The sequence below is a fragment of the Triticum urartu genome, chromosome 2A (assembly GCF_056163025.1).
Source record: "Triticum urartu cultivar PI428250 chromosome 2A, HENAU_Tu73, whole genome shotgun sequence".
NCBI classification, from domain to species: domain Eukaryota; kingdom Viridiplantae; phylum Streptophyta; class Magnoliopsida; order Poales; family Poaceae; genus Triticum; species Triticum urartu.
Window position 1 is genome coordinate 735307296 of NC_141874.1, and position 19586 is coordinate 735326881.

General features: G+C 42.2%; 1 pseudogene; it reads left to right on the forward strand.

The window, feature by feature from the left end:
• Positions 1–1131: 1131 nt before the first annotated feature.
• LOC125540615 (putative disease resistance RPP13-like protein 1) lies at positions 1132–2789 on the forward strand (annotated as a pseudogene).
• Positions 2790–19586: the final 16797 nt, after the last annotated feature.

The following is a 19586-nucleotide window of genomic DNA, read 5'->3' on the forward strand; positions in this document are numbered from 1 at the left end:
CCTCAAAAAGTCGTTGATTGTTTTTTGAATAGACACTATTTTTTATACATGTAGGAATTTTTCAGAAACCTGATGAACAATTTTTAGTACATATTAAACATATTCAAATGCATGTTGAACATTTTCTAGATATATTTTGAATATTTTTTAATACATGTAAAACATTGTTTTAATGGTGTGAACATTTTTACTTGCGCCAATAATTGTTTACACTGCGAAAGTTTAATTAAATGCAATGAAATTTTCTTAGAATGAAATTAACATTTTATACAAAATACATGATCTTTTAACATTTTTTAGTGTGCGGTGAAATTTTGAATTTTTAAGTACATTAATTTCTGAAAAATATGTATATTTGAAAGTTTTCAAAATATAAGCGGAAAGAAAAATGTAAAAGAAATTACGTAATGTACCGTAGACATGCAGACGGGGTGACAATTTCAGAAAACAATGAAATTTACTCTCTTTTTTCTGCGGTACGAAATATTACAGTTAACATGAACAAAAAACAAACCCTGCATTTCGTACGAGCTAGGATGGTCCGAGATTTATACTAGCCCAACATCAAAATTTGTGGAATTCATTCCCCGACCCTCCAGACTTCGGCTGCCACATCGCCAAAGCCCGCCAATGTAGTGTAGTGTCAGTTATTTTTGAGAGAGAAGTGCATTGTCAGTTTGGCAGCAGAAAACCTGCCGGGGTGATGGCTGGTGTTTTCCCATGAAAATTGCAGTATCAAGGTAGATGTATGGCTGGATGCATTCCTTCCAAATCAGTAAATTGTCAGCTTTTGAGGAGTATCGCATTGCCCCTTCCCTCACGTTTGTGGAAATAGACCTGAGTTGCACGTTTCTGGAAACAACGTCCACAGACTTCCCCTCCAGACACGGTGCTTCCATATCCTAGAAACAGTTGAACGACACAAGTTGTCGTCTCGTCTCCCTTTGTTAGCTGGTGCCGATCGCTGTCACCGACGATAGTGGATTAGTGGTTGCAACTACCAACTGAATCTTTACGACTAGTTTGCAGTGGCTGTCATTATCTAGTTTGCAGTGGCTGTCATTACGTAGTGTCGGTAGAATATATTATACTCAAGTAACGAGCTGTTGTTACTACTTTCCCAAGACAAGAGTCTCTGCAAGACTTGGCAGAAGCCGCACAGGTAAATTATTTCTCCAGGCGGCCTGACCAGCAGCTTTACCTAATCAATCCTGGCCATGGAGGTTGTCATATCTGCAGTTGCAGGTGAACTTGCAAGACGTTTCATCTCCTTCCTGCTGAACAAGTACCACCCGAAGCCTTCACGCTCGGAAGCAGAAGAGCTGATAGAGAGGTTGCAGCACCTCCTGATGAGAGTAAGCATGGTCGTTGAGGAGGCGGATGCGCGGTACATAACCAACTCCGGGATGTTGTTGCAGCTCAAGATCCTCTCAGAGGCCATGTACAGAGGATACCGCGTCTTGGACACCTCGAGGTACCGAACCCTCCAAGACAGTGCATGCTTCGATGAGGTTAGCATCAAAGACTCATCTAGTAGCAGCATGTATTTAGCAATTCCCCTCAAGCGTTCTCGAACAACAACCGAGAAGGATGACAAGGCCATGTGCCTCGAGTCACTAGGTGCCTTGGAAAGCTTAGAAATCGCTATTGCTCACATGAAAGAATTTGTTCTGCTTCTGGGTGGATGCGAGCGCATGTCTCATAGGCCATACGACATCTATCTTTACACCGACACTTTTATGTTCGGCCGACATGCTGAAAAGCAAAAACTCTTGAGCTTCTTGTTGCAGCACAGACCTGCTGGTGATGCACCAGCCATTCTTACGATCATAGGCGGTGCCAAAGTTGGGAAAAAACTTTGGTTGCTCATGTGTGTGGCGACGAAAGGGTTCGCTCGTGCTTCTCTTCTGTTTTGCACTTGAGTGGTGATAGTTTTTTGAGGCATGGAAGGACCATGTCTGGGATGAAGATGCTTGTAGTTATTGAGTTTGCTTCTGATGTAAGTGATGATGACTGGAAAAACTTCCACTCATTTCTCTTAACAATGGGCAGAGGAAGCCATATCATCATCATAAGTAGAATTCAAAGATTAGCCCGATTTGGATCCGTGAAACCGATTTTTCTTAGTGTTCTCTCTTATGACGAGTGGAGGTACCTATTCAAGACACTAGCATTTGGGAGCGTAGACCCCGCAGAACATCCACGTCTACTCAAAATAGCAGATGAAGTTGCCAGGCAGTCACACACAAGGTTCACTTGTCGCAACAAATGCTTACGCAGATTTGTTGAGAAGAAATCCCAATGCCCAGTTTTGGCATTGCCTATTGGACAAGGGGATAAGGATGATTAAAAGAAACATCGCCATGTATGGTGTGCATCCAAGCATTCTTATAGAAGAAGGGCACCCGGTGGACATAACGGACTTTGCTATGCATCCACTTAGCATGATACCTTATACGACTAATGTTTTAATCAAGAAGGAATCACCAAGTGTGACATTTGGGGAGTTGCTCGCGGATCCTAGTGTTAGACCGAAAGAAGACTTCATTCTTATTTCCTGGGAATCAAGGATACCCCCTCATAATTTATTTTCTAATTTTGTTATAAGTCGTGCTCAGGACACAGATGAAGCGAGTGCCTTGCCAGGGAGGAAGCGACGAGGTGTGCCAATTTAATTGTGCTTCAGCAACTTGAATAATGTAGCACTTTGATGTATTTTCAAAACATATGTGTTTATGTGTCCACGGACATACAAATTTAAGGAGTGATAATGCATTCAATTAAATGTATTGGAGATCAGAACTTTATATACCCCCTCCACCTCCCCCCCCCCCCTGTTGCGGGGCACTGTCTAGATAACAAATACCATCATCTCGCAAAATTGCATTAATCCTTGAATGAAATAAGAAAAAGAATATTTGTTTAAGTATTATCTATTAAGGACTCCGAAACTTCTGAACATTCCGAACATACTAAAAAAATATGAAGCTTGCCAAAACAGGAGTAACACATTATTCTCTTTGCTCCTTTCACTCTACCGGCCAACAGTGACCATGTGCATCGGGTGGCATGATTCCACTCGTCATTTATCCTTTCCTTCTTGTATATTTTTTGAGAAACACCTGTAACTTTATTGATAGACATAACAATTACAGGTACATTGATTCATATTTAGTTAGCTATTTAAGCCTCAAATCTTAAGTGACAGGGCAGTCTCTAGAAATTCGGGGGGCCATTGGGAAAAGCAAATGGTAATAAAATTTGTAATCTTTTTTACTCAAGCATTATTCTATATAACTTCTAAAATTTATCAAATATTAATGCAAAAGACTAAAGTATAACTAAGTCAATAAATTGATGTTCGACCGAAAAGTGTCTTTCTTCTTGTGTTCCTTAAAATGAAATCTTCAACTATATCTTATATTTACTAATTGGAGGCGCCATTGAAGCCTCCACGTTAATTCTAGAAAAGGCCTAATAATAGCTTTCGGATCATAATTATGCAGCTGAGATAATATGACAGAAAAAGAGTCCTATTTCTATACGGAAGTGGTAGAAAAGGAGTCCTATTCCTCTACTTATGTGACAGAAAAAGAGTCTTAGCTATTTCCATATGTACGTCCGAGACACCCTTCCAACAGCACCACGTGATCTGAACATCCTATAAGCTGTTTGGCCTCTACCTTCCAACAGCCTTACGTGATTATTCTAAAAAAATCTGCATGTGATATAAAAAAACACAACCATATGTAATATCCACAAGTTGTGTTTGGTGTAACTAGGAACCAAAATAAAATACAAAGATGTCACTTAGAACACACAAAAAAGATATTTCATTTAGAATGTTAAATATAGTTTATATTTAATTAGGTCACACAAAATTAGGATAATGCATATTTTAGTCAAACAGTCCCCAAAAATATTGTAGGTCAATCTAATAACAATAAATACATGAAAAGTCTAATAAAAAACTAACTAAAGTGTCAAAAGTAAACCAAGGCAAACAATATATTTTCTAATCTACCATAATATACCGTAATCAATATACAGGGCCACTTTGGAACACATTTTTTTAACTGGCAAACTGAATTACAATTACATGGCCAGTCGAACAATACAAGAATATCAAACACATGCATTGCTTTGAAATTAGTGTTTAAATTTTGCGTAGGAAAAAAGACATGAATTACCTCGAAAATATGTGCTACCTGCTAAAAGAGAAAACAGATAAAGAGAGAAGTTATATTCACACTCTTATAGAAAACATTGCATGACATTCGATTTCATCTCCCGATTCCTCCAAAACTTGGAGGAGAAAAATTATATCCTATGATGTTCGTGAAATACCGTTTCCGATTGCAATCCCCCATTTCTCATTCAAAAGTCCCTTACAGCCTACAGGGCCTTGAGTTTTGGTATTCCTAACAACCTTCTTTTTACAAGTAGTGTTTTTACAAGACAAAGTCATCCGATTATTTTAGATGCTAGACCGTGCTGTAGTACGGGCTGATGACTAGTGTTCATAATTAATATTCTCGAAGACATCATTTTCATGTGCTATTGTTGCCAATCCATTGGATCTTTCTTCTGTCATAGTAGAATGCAAGTATGATTTCAACAACTTGAGTTTAGAAAAGCTTATTTCCGCAAATGCAACTGTCACTCATAGGAATGGTTAACAAAATTATGTGTGCAATTATAGCATTGTTAGGATAGAAGGGGCACTCCTTCATAAACTCAAGAATATCAAGTGGGCTCATATAATCCTTAAGTGATCCCTAGATGATGAGAAATAACTTGCAACACAATTGAGGTCCAACAATCTCTATGTTCTCCACTCTTAAGTGCGTCCTCATGATTAGCGGCCATGAAAAATTAATGCATTTGAACCAAACAAAAATAGAATCAATGCATTGGAACTCCATGTATTATAGACTTGACAAGATAGTACAATAGAAATAGAATGATCCTTGATTTTAAACGATCAACCACTGAAAATCTTGGGTGCATGACATTATATTCCCCAAACAATCCTAATTTGTTCCAACTTTTTACTAAACTCGGATAGCAGCGGTAGGGCTTTATATATTATATCAGTAAAAAAATTAAAGAGGGAGGAGTTTTAGCCTGTAGGGCACCAATTACTTGAACGATGGTCTTCAGTTCGGGACAATGCAGCCATGTCAGCCGACGCAATGGCGTGAGCCGGTGCTTACAACTTTTTGTGCAGTTCCGGTGTGCTACCGGTTGCCTACAGATTGTCGATCTATAGACGAGACAGATCATCAATTTCAATCGAATCAAGAGATAGGCAGGAAATCCCATACGCTTGTGCTACCGTTTCGTCTTTCAGCCGGTCAATTTGGGAAGAAGACTGCTTGTGATCGGCTCTAAATGAACAGGCCCGAGAGGACCTAAAGAAGAACTTCAGGCGACTAGTTAACATAGGCAGATCCTACCCGAAATCTATTTGGCGCCCGTAGCACCGTTTAAAGGAGTTTCAGCAAACGGGTGCCCACCCCCTCCGACACAGCTAGCTAACAGGGTCCGTCGACATAGCTTTTTCTTTCTTGACCACATACAGGTGAAATAGACCAGCAACGTTGTTTATTTTCTCGTCAAAAGACCCAACCCGTTCTGTAAATCTTCTAGAACCTTCTGATTTATTTGTGAAGCTTCTAGAAGGTTTTGATAGGGGTTTTTCTTTTTCTGGTTTTCCGAACGGTTTAATTTGGTCTTTCCTTATTATTTTTACCTTTTTATTTTCTTTTCTTTTCATAAATTCATGAGCTTTTTCTCAAATCCATGATTTTTTTTCAAAATGGGTGAAATTTTTTCAAAGTTAATTCTTTTCAAAATGCATGATCTTTTTACATGTCAGTGAGTTTTCTTTTCATTTTTTTGGACTTTTTTTCAAAATGCACGATCAACTTTTCTTTCAAAGTCGGCGAGTTTTGTTTTAAAAGTTTTGGACTTTTTTTTCCAAAATTGATGAACTTTTTTAAAATTCATGAACTATGTTACAAAAATGATGTACTTTTTTCAAATTGATGAGCTTATTTTATGATATTTTGGACTTTTTCCATTTTTCAAGTCTATGAACTTTTTGAAAATCCAAGTTTTTTACAAAATTTCGCTCCATTTAAAGAAAGACAAATGGTCAATGGCTATCCCGTGAACGGTTGACTGGTCAACCATTAACTGATTGATCTACTATGCGACCCACCCGACAAGAGCGATCTTTCTTCCTTTGTTTGGCCAGCCCAGACAGCTAGGTAGGCTTCCCGACCCCAGAGGCGCCAAAGAGGTCTCTTATACGCGTGTGCTATATCTTGCTTACGGCGAGAGTAGCATATGTCTTGCTTAAACCTTATTCGTGTAATCATGTGGCTGAACAATACTGGGCCGGCCCATTCCGAGCGCTCGTTTGCAGTACAACCTTATTCCGTTTCCATTCCTTCCTAGTTTCGAGTTTTTTTCTTTCTTCACCGGTTTCTTTGTTTTCTATTTGTTTTTCACTGATTTTCTACATTTCATTCTCGGTTTTAATGGTTTTTTATTTTTTATTTTGTTTTTCTCCGATTTTGTTTTGTTTCTTTCTATGTTTTACTGGGTTTTCTTCGGTCTTTCATTTTTTTCCTTACTTATATTTCATTTTCTTTGTTTTCGTTTGTTTCATCATACTTTCTTTCTTTCTCAGTTTTCATTGATTTCCATTCTTTCGCACTAAATTTACTGATATTCTTTGTTTTTTCTTACACGTGTCCACATTTATCATATATGTAAAAAAACTAATATATGTTAATTGTTTTTTGAATACATGATCAACATGTTTTGCCAAATTTATGTTTAGATGCCTATTGTTTTGTACACATTGTACATTTTTGGATTATGTCTAAAACATTCTTTTATACAGGTTTAAAATTTTCATGTACAAGAATATTGTTTCAAATATATGTTCTGATGTCTATTTTTCTTGGTACACATCGTACATTTTTCTTATACATCTGAAACATTTTTATACATGCTTAATATTTTCCATACAGATATAACATTGTTAATTATGATTAACACTTTTTTAAATATATGTTTTTTATGTCTATTGTTTTCATACACATTGTACATTCTTGGTATACATGTAAAACGTTTTTATATATTGTATACATGATAAAAAATTGAAAATATATTTTTCAAAGTCACTTTCTTACTATCAAATCGTACATTTTTCTTATACATCTGAAGCATTTTTATTTCACTTCTTTCGAATTACACGGACATTTTTTTAGATTTTATAAACATCCCATGTACATTTTTTGATATATATGAGCATTTTTTAAATGTAGGAAGCATAAGTTTTGAAAGCTATCAACATTTATTTTAACTTTTGCTAACTAAAACAATTGCGTTGGGTTAAAACAAATTCTGTTTCTCGATGATATATTTTTTTGAAGTAATGCATGTTTTGAAAACATGTATATTAAATATTTTAAACTTTTTTTTAGAAAAATTAAACAAAAGAATGAAGCAACCTTAAAAAGGAAAATACCAAAAAGTTGGACCATCCAGTAATTCCAAGTGGCATTACAGGACTGGCCCACCGGTACATCCTTGACGCAAGGTTACAAAACCTATATCTAGCTTATGGGCGAGTGCACCTACCGTCTTGCCTGAAGCCTTTTCACCGTGGTTTAGCTACTGGGCCGGCCTATTGTTTCAGAATTTTTTCATTAGCTCGGTTTCCTTCCCTATATATTTTCTGTTTTCTTCCTTCTTTTTCTTTTTTCGGGTTTTCCTTGTTTCCTTGCTAGTTATCTTCATTTGTTTTCTCCCTTTTTTGTGTTTTTTCTTTTATTTTCACAAGTTCCCTGGTTTTTCAGTTTTCTTCACAGGTTTTCTTTGTATGTTTCTGGGTTTTCACTGTTTCTTTTAGCTTTTTCATTGATTTTCTCTGTCCTTTCTTTGTTTTCACTGGTCTTTTATTTATTTATTTATATTATTCATTTTTTTCTTTGTCGGATTTCAATGATTTTCTCTGCTTTAACACAGGTCTAATTTTTATCAATACACAATATAATTTTTAGTGTGCACATGAAACATTTTTTGATACACAGTGAACATTCTTCAAATAAATGATGCACATTTATCATTTACATGGTCACAAACATTTCTGGGTGGATGCGAGCGCATGTCTCGTAGGCCATACGACATCTATCTTTACACCGACAACTTTATGTTCGGCCGGCATGCTGAAAAGCAAAAACTCTTGTGCTTTTTGTTGCAGCACAGACCTGCTGGTGATGCACCAGCCATTCTTCCGATCATAGGTGGTGCCAAAGTTGGGAAGAAAAGTTTGGTTGCTCATGTGTGTGGCGATGAAAGGGTTTGCTCGTGCTTCTCTTCTGTTTTGCACTTGAGTGGCAATAGTTTTTTGAGGCATGGAAAGACCATGTCTAGGATGAAGATGCTTGTAGTTATTGAGTTTGCTTCTGATGTAAGTGATGATGACTGGAAAAACTTCCACTCATTTCTCTTAACAATGGGCAGAGGAAGCCATATCATCATCATAAGTAGAATTCAAAGATTAGCCCGCTTTGGATCCGTAAAACCAATTTTTCTTAGTGTTATGTCTTATGACGAGTGGAGGTACCTATTCAAGACACTAGCATTCAGGAGCGTAGACCCGGCAGAACATCCACGTCTACTCAAAATAGCAGATGAAGTTGCCAGGCAGTTTCACACACAAGGTTCACTTGTCACAACAAATGCTTACACAGATTTGTTGAGAAGAAATCTCAATGCCCAGTTTTGGCATTGCCTATTGGACAAGGGGATAAGGATGATTAAAAGAAACATCGGCATGTATGGTGCGCATCCAAGCATGCTTATAGAACAAGGGCACCCGGTGGACATAACGGACTTTGCTATGCATCCACTGTGACACTCCAAAATTTTAATTTGGTTTTCATCAAAAACTTTGTTGGATTTTTAAAAGAGGGCTTTTAAAAAAAAATTCTTTTCCAGAAATCCTTCCTCTTAAAAACTTCCTTTCCATTGGCAAGGATTTTCTTTTCCCTTTCAAATTTGGTGTCGAAGTTTTGGGAGCTTTTCCTTCTGGTTGTTACCCTCTCAAACTTTTTCATTTTCATTTAAAATAAAGAAACCCTAGGAGTTTTGGGACTTCTTTCTTGTTGAAACCACCCATGGTTTTACCATGTCTCCTATAGTAAATCTTCTCAAAACCCCTCTCTCCACCTTTGAGCAATTTAAATCCTCTGTCTCAGCAAGTCCAAACAAGTTTTTGGATTTTATTTCAATTATTTTATCTCCCAAAACATTTCTGCCAATTATTTTGAGCGTAAGTGATTTTCAAAGCAAGTGCCATTTTGCCTTTGAGTTTTTGTCCCAAACCAACTTCCCTGGATTGTCTTTAGTACCCACAACCTAGAACCATCTTGATCCACTCTTCTTCTTTTCAAAAATTTCAAATTTCACTCACTGCAAGTTTGGACCAGATTTGCCAAATTTGGTGAAATTCATATCTACACTCCTTCAAAAATTCCACCAAAAATCATGCAGCCTACTAGAGCAATGAGAAGCCACTCCACCAAATTTCAGCTCAAGGAAAAATCCCTAGATGCCGAAAGCATTCTGTCGAACACCTGAGCTGCACTGTTCTTTGCATTTTCAGTAAAGTTCAGTAAAATTCAGTTTTACAGTGTCGTTTTCTTCAGAGTTCAGTCACAAGCTCACAGTACGCTTGGCTCGATGCTCGCAGCCCCTCCCTCTTGTCCGGAGCTTCAGACGCGTGCGTGGAGCCTTCCTGGCGTCGGTGGCGCGCTGGCCCGCCCTTGCCGGCGTCTTCTGCGGCGTCGGGACCTCCCGTGGCGGCCGACAGAAGGCACACCACGGCAGAACGCCGTTCAGCGCCGCCCAAGCCATCTGGTAGCTCCGCGTGGCCGTCTCCCTTGCCAGCGCACGCGTGCAGCACCGCCGCCGTGGCCTGGCACGCGCAGGGCGCGCTCCCTGCCGCCGACGTGCCGCACGGCCGTTCCGTTGGGACAGGCCGTAAAACCCCCTCCCGTGCTGAGCTGGACCCTGGAATGGCACCACTACTCCACCTAGGCGATGCCCAAACTCCTAATTCCACTGCCCAACCGCAGCGCCACCGTAATCGCTCGCCGGACTTATCCCGTTCACGGCAACCGCCTCGAGCCGGCTATATATAACGCCCCCAAGCTCCCTCACGCCCCTGCACACCTCCAGCACCTCACTGGACCCCGACCAGCAACTAGAAGAGCCTCGAGGGGCCCTTCTTCCTCGACTTCGGCCGCCTCGCTCCGCCTCGGCCTTCAGCTTGATTCACTCCGGTGAGGCCACCTCCGGCGCCCAAACCTCGTCCGTAGCCTTCTCTCACACCCAGTACTCTAACCCCCTCATCAATTTGGCCTTTGCAGTACTCTCCGACGAGCTCCATCCACGCCCGAACCACCGTCCGCCGGAGTTGAGACCGCCGTCGACGTGGTGCTCCCCGGCGACCAACACCACCACCCCCCGTTCCGGAAGGACACGGTGAGCACGTTGATAACCTCCGATCCCCTTACCTCGCCGTGGATCGCCGCCGGCGACCACCGCAGCCCTCGGGCGCCGACGAGCCTCGTCCCTCCCATTTGAAAGTTTAAACATGACAAGTGGGACCCGTTGTCAGCCTCTCTGTCCGTTCTAAACGAAGCGTTTTCTGAAAACGCCTTCTGCCAAATGCGCTTTCCCTCTGGGCTGGCGTAGTTTCTGCCGAAGCGTTTTCTGTTTTTATAAGCTAGCCCCTGGAAACTTTCTATTTCATTACAGATAAGTCCCTGGACAAAAACCTTTATAACTTTTAAACAGAATAGTATTTTTGATTGATTCTTTTTCTGTCCTCTTCAAAATTTTGTCTAGTTTTTATCATATTTATTTGAAAAATATTTGGTATAACTTTCTGTGCACCTCTTGGTATTTACGATAGCGCATGTATTTCTTTATACCGTAGATACCGAAGGAGGTAACGGAGCCGCGAACTTCACCGAGCTAGGCTCCGACTACTCCGAACCAGGCAAGCATGTTTGAACTTTTGATATGATGAGTGTCTTGGCATGTTTTGCATTTTAGTTAGTCTCATGGCATGTTGATGAGCATACCGATGAACGTTATTTCCATGCATTGTCGAGGTAAGTGAGTTCGATGAACCCTAAGTGGATGGATGCGAATATGAATGGCCATGTGTTGGCATGAGGATGGGTAAGATGGCAGTGTTGTAGCATGCCAGTCTTATGCCAGGCTAAGTGACTGCAGTGTCAAGCCGTATCGGTCCAGTTCCTCCCATTTCCTTCCCTGTACTACCACATGTTTTCCGCAAGGAATATGGTTTAGTAAGTTGCGAATCGCTTTCCTGGTACACACCAAAAGGAGAGGCCGGGATGATGGTTCCATGGCCCTGGATTAAAGCCAGTCATCCGGTCAGGGGGCATGGGTGTTTCCGGTTGGGACCGAGATGGGGGCACCCCTTAGAGCGCGCGTATATAAATTTGATCCCATGCCATTTGAGATTGTGATCTCCCCGTCTCAAAAGTTTTTCTTGGACGATGTCTAGGGTGATTCCTAGCATCGAGAGGTAGGATGGGTGTGTACTGGTTAGCTGTGTTTCTTCCGAAATACCGTAAACGGAACTAGTCCTTCGTGACTACGGAAATCCGTTGGCTGTGGGAAATTTTTGTACAAACTCTGCAGAGTCATATATTCCTTGAATCATCTATTCTATGTCCAAGATCAGTATCATCTTATCCTGACAAGTGCCATTTTTGATGACAGAGACTCCGGTGAATCGTATGAGTGCTAATGCCGACTAAATGATTATTCCTGTGGATGGACTAACCCGTTTAATTTCATGAATTGAATGTTGATTATGAGTATTATTTACTTGTGAATAAAAGCCCTTTCTGTGATGTCGCTCAGACGTCCGACTGTGGCATTTCTTTTAAAGCCCTTTCCGTGATGTCGCTTAGACGTCCGACTGTGGCATTTCTTTTTAAGCCCTTTCCGTGATGTCGCTTAGACGTCCGACTGTGGCATTTCTTTTAAAGCCCTTTCTGTGATGTCGCTCAGACGTCCGACTGTGGCATTTCTTTTAAAGCCCTTTGTGTGATGTCGCTCAGACGTCCGACTGTGGCATTTCTTTTAAAGCCCTTTCCGTGATGCCGCTTAGACGTCCGACTGTGGCATTTCTTTTAAAGTTCCTTCTATACATTTGTTCACCCTTCGAGGCGTCGCTTCAGACACCCGATCGGTTTTCATTTATGTTTTGTTGGGATTTCAGGCGGATTACCGCCGTTTCCCTTTTTACTTACTTCGTTATGCCAATTTTAGAATTTACATTGGTGAATTAATCGTGACGCATTCATGCATGCATTTGTTATATCTTACGTCCGAACTGTCTTGCGAGTACTTTCAAAGTACTCACTGGCTTGTTGATTTGGCCAGATGCTGACAAAGGCGATCTCATGGATGAAGAGTTCGATAGCGAGTCCGACGCCTAGAGGAATCCCAGTCAGTCTCGTGCGACCCTAGATTTGGTCACTATATTATATCCGCTTCCGCTACCAAATAAATTCATTGAGCCTCACCTTGACGCTCGATGAGAGGCCAGTTTTAGAGTCATGTATCTCACTCCCCGCTGTGTTTTTCCACCACCGCCCTATCCTCGAGTCAGTAGTATGCCTCCACACCACTGTGTCATGTTCGCCTTTATGTATAATTATTGGCATGCTTGCAATAAATTGGTTGAGCAACCGTAGCTCGACCCTGTAATATATTTTATGTTACTGGCTTATTGTATCAAGAGATTGTCCACCGGTAAGGAGAATTTTTTTTCCATACTGGACACAAAAGATTGGTTTCTCAATAAATATTTTTATTGGAAAACCGGTCGTGACAGGCTTGGTATCAGAGCCAGGCTGACTGTAGGAAGCCACTAGGTGCGATCGCTAATTGGTTATTAGCAGGATAGAGCAAATTTATATTTTTGCTATTGTAGTCATTTTCTGACTGTCAGCATAAATTTATGATCTGACCATTCAGAATTTTTGCTTACCTTTGTAGATGCCCGACAACAGCTGCGAGTCTCAGACCTTCGCCAACGTGCCCGATGGGTTCGTCAAGCTTCTCTCCTTCATCGTTCAGGTCGCGATGGGGCCGTCTGTGCGCCCAGTCTTCACACTCTACCAGCACAAGGTCAACGACAGTCTGACCATGCACCAGGCCATAGTGCAGTTCAGGGGAGGGCGTGGTGAGTTACGCCGCTTCCGGTTCGTGGGAAGAGCCATGCCTACGGAGAGGCATGCTATGCAGATGGCAGCCCGTGAGGCGATAGCTCGCCTCAGGGATGTCCTTCCCGCGATGAAGACTCGTCGCTACCGCTATCTTCCATGCCATGTGCCTTATGCTTGTCACTATGCATTCTCCTGCCCCAGAGGAGAACGAGATGAGGCTTTTGAGATGCTTATTGAGTATCTCTGGGCTCTGGAGGCAGCCTTCGACAACCTGGTGGACGACTTCGTAGCTGCCCGCATGGACTCAATCCATGGCTGTGCCGCCAACAGGAGGGAGCTCCTGCCCGCCGCACCGCCACTGACTTTTGTCTCTTCATCAGCATCTTATGCACCTACTCGTCGCCTGCCTACCACCGAAGAGTTCAACCAGGCCATTGCGCCCACTCCAGCGCGCACTGCACCACCCGTTGTGCCTACTCCTATTCGTGTTGCTCCGCCCCTGGCACCCGCTCCATCTACCCGACGCAGCTCTTCACGTCTGGAGCCTATTAGTGAGGAGGAGGTCGAGTCCCCAGCCTCACTACGCCTCACCCTTGGCAGGGCCAAGGAGATCGTCAACATTTCCGGCTGAGTGCATTTGCTCGTCATGCGATGTACCGCTTGTAAGATATGTACATAGGTTGTGAGGAGTAGCTTGTTTGCGCATCATGTAGGAACTGGAGAAGTGCACTAGTCTAAATAACATGTCAGGATTATGTACACATATCCTGAGTGATGTATTGTATAATTATCGCCCTCGTGTAAGATATGTAATGAGCAGTCCTTCTCCGTGCGCAAATCAATTTGTTTTCTTAAGCGACCTTGGTCATTTAAATTATTTGCCATCCTTGTGCGATTTTCTTGGATTTGTTTTGCGACCATTTTCGTTTTTCTTATGAGTTTTGCAAAATATATCCCCACAGTGAAAAATGTCTCGTCCTTGGACTCGCTCCATGCCTACTCCGCCAGAGGGAGATTATGACACTCAACCAGGCAACAATTTCACACAAGGGCAGTCAAGTCAGCAGAACAGTGAAACGGCACTCTCCCAAATGTGCCGCCTTTATGAACAGAGTCAGCAACAACATCGTGAAATGATGAACCAAGTCATCAACATGGGGAGTCACCATGGACAGTATCAGCAGCAATCCAAGTTATCTGAGCTTCAGAAGACACGCCCCCAAACATTTTCTCATACAGACAAACCTCTTGAAGTCGAGGACTGGCTTCGAGATATGGAGAGAAAATTAATTATTGCAAAATGTTCAAACCCCGAAAAGGTGCTGTATGCTCCGCACTATCTCACAGGAGCAGCCGCATCATGGTGGGAGAATTTTCTGCACATGCATCCCAACGAAAATGACCTAACCTGGGATGATTTCAAGGAAGGTTTCCGTGGTGCACACATTCCTAAGAGTATTATGAAAATCAAGAAGAGAGAGTTCGAGGACCTCAAGCAAAGGAACATGACAGTGTCAGATTACAACAATCAATTTACTCTATTGTCCCGCTACGCCAATGAAGAGCGTATGACTGAAAGCAAGAAGATGGAGAAATTCCTTGACGGTCTAGCACCCGCGCTTAAATGCCAACTGGTCGTGCACACTTTTCCTGATTTTAAAACACTGGTGGACAAAGCCATCACTCTGGAAAATGAGAGACGCAGCCTGGAGGATATCCGCAAGCGGAAAAGGGACCAGACTAACCATGCTCGCAACCACCGAAGCAGGACAGATTTTCAGAAAGGTGGGACACACAAGCCTACGACAAACATCTCACGCTCAACCAAGAATTTCCATGCAAGGGACAAAGAGTTCACATATTGCCCAGGCGTTACTTGCTACGCTTGTGGAGAAGAAGGGCACTACGCCAAACAGTGCCCCAAGCCAAGGAACTCGACCCCGAAGCCAAACAATGGTGGAAATAATTCAGCGCCCAAGCGCAACAATTTCAACCCCAACAACAACCACAGGAAGGGTCATCTAAACCACGTGACCAAAGAAGAAGCACAAGATGCTCCGGATATTGTACTCGGTACGTTTCCTGTCAACACAATACCTGCAACGGTTTTGTTTGATTCTGGAGCTTCTCACTCTTTCATTTCGAAAAGTTTTGCTTTGCAAAATAATTTTTCGATGCTTCCTTTGGAGAAATCCATGATCATCAAGTCCCCTGGGATTCAGCAAGTTACTCAAAATTACTGTCAGAATGTGGTCATTGAGTTCGAAGGATTGGAGTTTCACGCAAATCTTATTGTGTTGGAAAATAAAGGACTGGATGTCATCCTAGGGATGGACTGGCTAACCACCAACAAGGGTTTTATCGACTGTTTCAACAGGACCGTAATTCTCACACACCACCAAGGGAAGACAATAAGAGTATCAGCCAAGGAAGGAAAAATACCCCGGCAACCAAGATTGAATAAGGTGGACATTTCTGAGCTGAACAAGGTTCCAGTAGTGTGTGAATTTCCAGACGTATTCCCTGAAGAGCTACCCGGCATGCCACCAGACCGAGAAATAGAATTCAGCATTGAGCTAGCACCAGGAACCACCCCCATATACAAGAAACCATACAGAATGGCACCATCCGAGTTGATTGAATTGAAGAAACAAATAAAGGAATTACTGGACAAGGGATATATTCGAGCCAGCTCCTCACCTTGGGGATCACCAATTTTATTTGCCAAAAAGAAAGATGGAACACTGAGATTGTGCATAGACTACCGAGCACTTAACATGGTCACAGTCAAGAACAAATACCCGATGCCACGAATAAATGATTTATTTGATCAGCTCGCTCAGGCCAAGGTATTCTCAAAGATTGACTTAAGGTCAGGATACCATCAATTAAAAGTACGAACAGAAGATATCCCCAAAACTGCCTTCACCTCCAGATATGGGCTATATGAGTTCACAGTTATGCCTTTTGGACTAACTAATGCCCCTGCATATTTTGTTCACCTCATGAACAGGGTATTTATGAAGTTTATGGACAAGTTCGTTGTGGTATTCATCGACGATATTCTAGTATACTCCAAGACACCAGAAGAGCACGCGGAACATCTCAGGATTGTGCTAGGAGAACTCAGAAAAACACCAATTGTATGCCAAGTTCAGCAAGTGCGAATTTTGGCTAAGACAAGTAGGCTTTCTGGGCCACGTGCTGACCCAAGACGGTATCGCAGTGGACCCGGAAAAAGTCAGGGCCATACTTGACTGGAAGGCACCAGCCAGCGTAACTGACGTACGAATTTTCTTGGGAATGGCAGGGTATTACCGCAAATTTATTGAAGGATTCTCCACCCTAGCCAAGCCAATGACGCAGTTACTCAAGAAAGACAAGAAGTTTGAATGGACAGAAGCCTGCAAGAAAAGTTTCCAAGAGCTAAAGCGGAAATTAACGACAGCACCGGTATTAATTGTACCCGACATACACAAGAATTTTGAAATATATTGTGACGCGTCCAGAAAGGGTCTCGGATGCGTGTTGATGCAGGAAGGCAAGGTTGTCGCATACGCTTCACGGCAACTTCTCAAGCATGAGGAAAATTACCCCACTCATGACTTAGAAATGGCAGCAATTATTCATGCACTCAAGGAATGGAGGCATTTCTTACTTGGGAATCGATGTGAAATATATACGGATCACAAGAGTCTCAAATATATTTTCACACAGCCAGAACTAAACTTACGGCAACGACGTTGGTTGGAATTGGTAAAGGATTATGATGTTGGTATCCATTACCATCCAGGGAAGGCAAATGTAGTGGCCGATGCTCTTAGTCGGAATCCCAACTCCGACGAAAACAAACCGCACAGCTTGAGGCCCGAATTCCAACAAGAATTTGCCAAGCTCAACTTGATGATGGTAGCAGAAGGCACCATATCAAACTTGGAAATAAAGCCCGACCTTGTGGAGAGGATTAAAGAAGCTCAGCCTGGTCACCCCAGTATTGAAGGAATTAAAATAAAGGTGAGTATGGGCAAGGCCTCGGAGTTCATCATAGGCGATGATGGAATATTACGGTACGAAAACAGACTCTGTGTGCCAGACATAGAAGACCTCAAACAGCAGATCCTAGCTGAAGCACACACCACTCCATATTCAATCCACCCTGGAGGAACCAAAATGTATAAGGATATTCAGGAAAGATTTTGGTGGCACGGTATGAAGAGGGACATAGCCACATTCGTTGCATGTTGCGATTCCTGTCAACGCATAAAAGCTGAGCATCAGAGACCAGCCGGACTACTGCAACCAAACAAAATACCTGAGTGGAAATGGGATGAAATCGGGATGGATTTTATTGTCGGACTACCTCGGTCATGACACGGGAATGATGCCATATGGGTCATCACCGATAGATTAACCAAGGTGGCACATTTTATTCCAGTGAAGACAACCTTCAACACTCAGAAGCTTGCCAGGATTTATCTTTCCCGTATAGTTTGTCTGCATGGAGTCCCAAAGACTATAATATCTGACCGAGGCACTCAATTTGTCTCGAAATTCTGGGATCATTTACAACAGGCTCTGGGAACTCAATTGGCCTTCAGTACCGCCTACCATCCTCAGACTGATGGACAGACTGAACGCGTAAACCAAATTTTAGAAGACATGCTGAGAGCATGTGTCCTCACCTATGGAACCAGTTGGGAGGAAAGTCTGCCATATGCCGAGTTCGCATACAACAACAGCTACCAGGCCAGCCTGCGAATGGCACCTTTTGAAGCCCTATATGGACGGAGGTGTCGTACCTCGCTAAATTGGTCAGAGACCGGAGACAGCCGTATCTTCGGCCCGGACATGCTCAAAGAAGCCGAGGAAAAGGTCAAGCTAATCAGGGACCGACTCAAGACCGCTCAAAGCCGACAAAAGAGTTATTACGATCAGAAACATCGTGGGGTCAATTTTGAACCCGGTGAATTTGTGTACCTACGAGTATCACCCATGAGGGGACTGCAACGGTTTAATATTAAAGGAAAGTTAGCACCCAGATTCATTGGACCATTCTGCATAGTGGCACGAAGAGGCACTGTAGCCTACCAGCTAGACTTACCCGAAGACTTGTCCGACATTCACGACGTGTTCCACGTCTCGCAATTGAGGAAGCGCGTAAGCAACCCAGAGAAACAAGTATCCCATGAAAACATTGACGTACAGCCAGACCTCACTTATCGGGAACGTCCCGTAAGAATATTAGAGGAGTCTGAAAGGAGGACCCGACAGAACACCATCAAGTTTTTCAAAGTCCAATGGAGCAATCACACCGACAGTGAAGCAACTTGGGAGAGAGAGGATTTTCTTCGGACAGAGCATCCACACTTATTTAAGGATCAGCTGAAATCTCGGGGACGAGATTTTACCTAAGGGGGTAGGTGTTGTGACACTCCAAAATTTTAATTTGGTTTTCATCAAAAACTTTGTTGGATTTTTAAAAGAGGGCTTTTAAAAAAAATTTCTTTTCCAGAAATCCTTCCTCTTAAAAACTTCCTTTCCATTGGCAAGGATTTTCTTTTCCCTTTCAAATTTGGTGTTGAAGTTTTGGGAGCTTTTCCTTCTGGTTGTTACCCTCTCAAACTTTTTCATTTTCATTTAAAATAAAGAAACCCTAGGAGTTTTGGGACTTCTTTCTTTTTGAAACCACCCATGGTTTTACCATGTCTCCTATAGTAAATCTTCTCAAAACCCCTCTCTCCACCTTTGAGCAATTTAAATCCTCTGTCTCAACAAGTCCAAACAAGTTTTTGGATTTTATTTCAATTATTTTATCTCCCAAAACATTTCTGCCAATTATTTTGAGCCTAAGTGATTTTCAAAGCAAGTGCCATTTTGCCTTTGAGTTTTTGTCCCAAACCAACTTCCCTGGATTGTCTTTAGTACCCACAACCTAGAACCGTCTTGATCCACTCTTCTTCTTTTCAAAAATTTCAAATTTCACTCACTGCAAGTTTGGACCAGATTTGCCAAATTTGGTGAAATTCATATCTACACTCCTTCAAAAATTCCACCAAAAATCATGCAGCCTACTAGAGCAATGAGAAGCCACTCCACCAAATTTCAGCTCAAGGAAAAATCCCTAGATGCCAAAAGCATTCTGTCGAACACCTGAGCTGCACTGTTCTTTGCATTTTCAGTAAAGTTCAGTAAAATTCAGTTTTACAGTGTCGTTTTCTTCAGAGTTCAGTCACAAGCTCACAGTACGCTTGGCTCGATGCTCGCAGCCCCTCCCTCTTGTCCGGA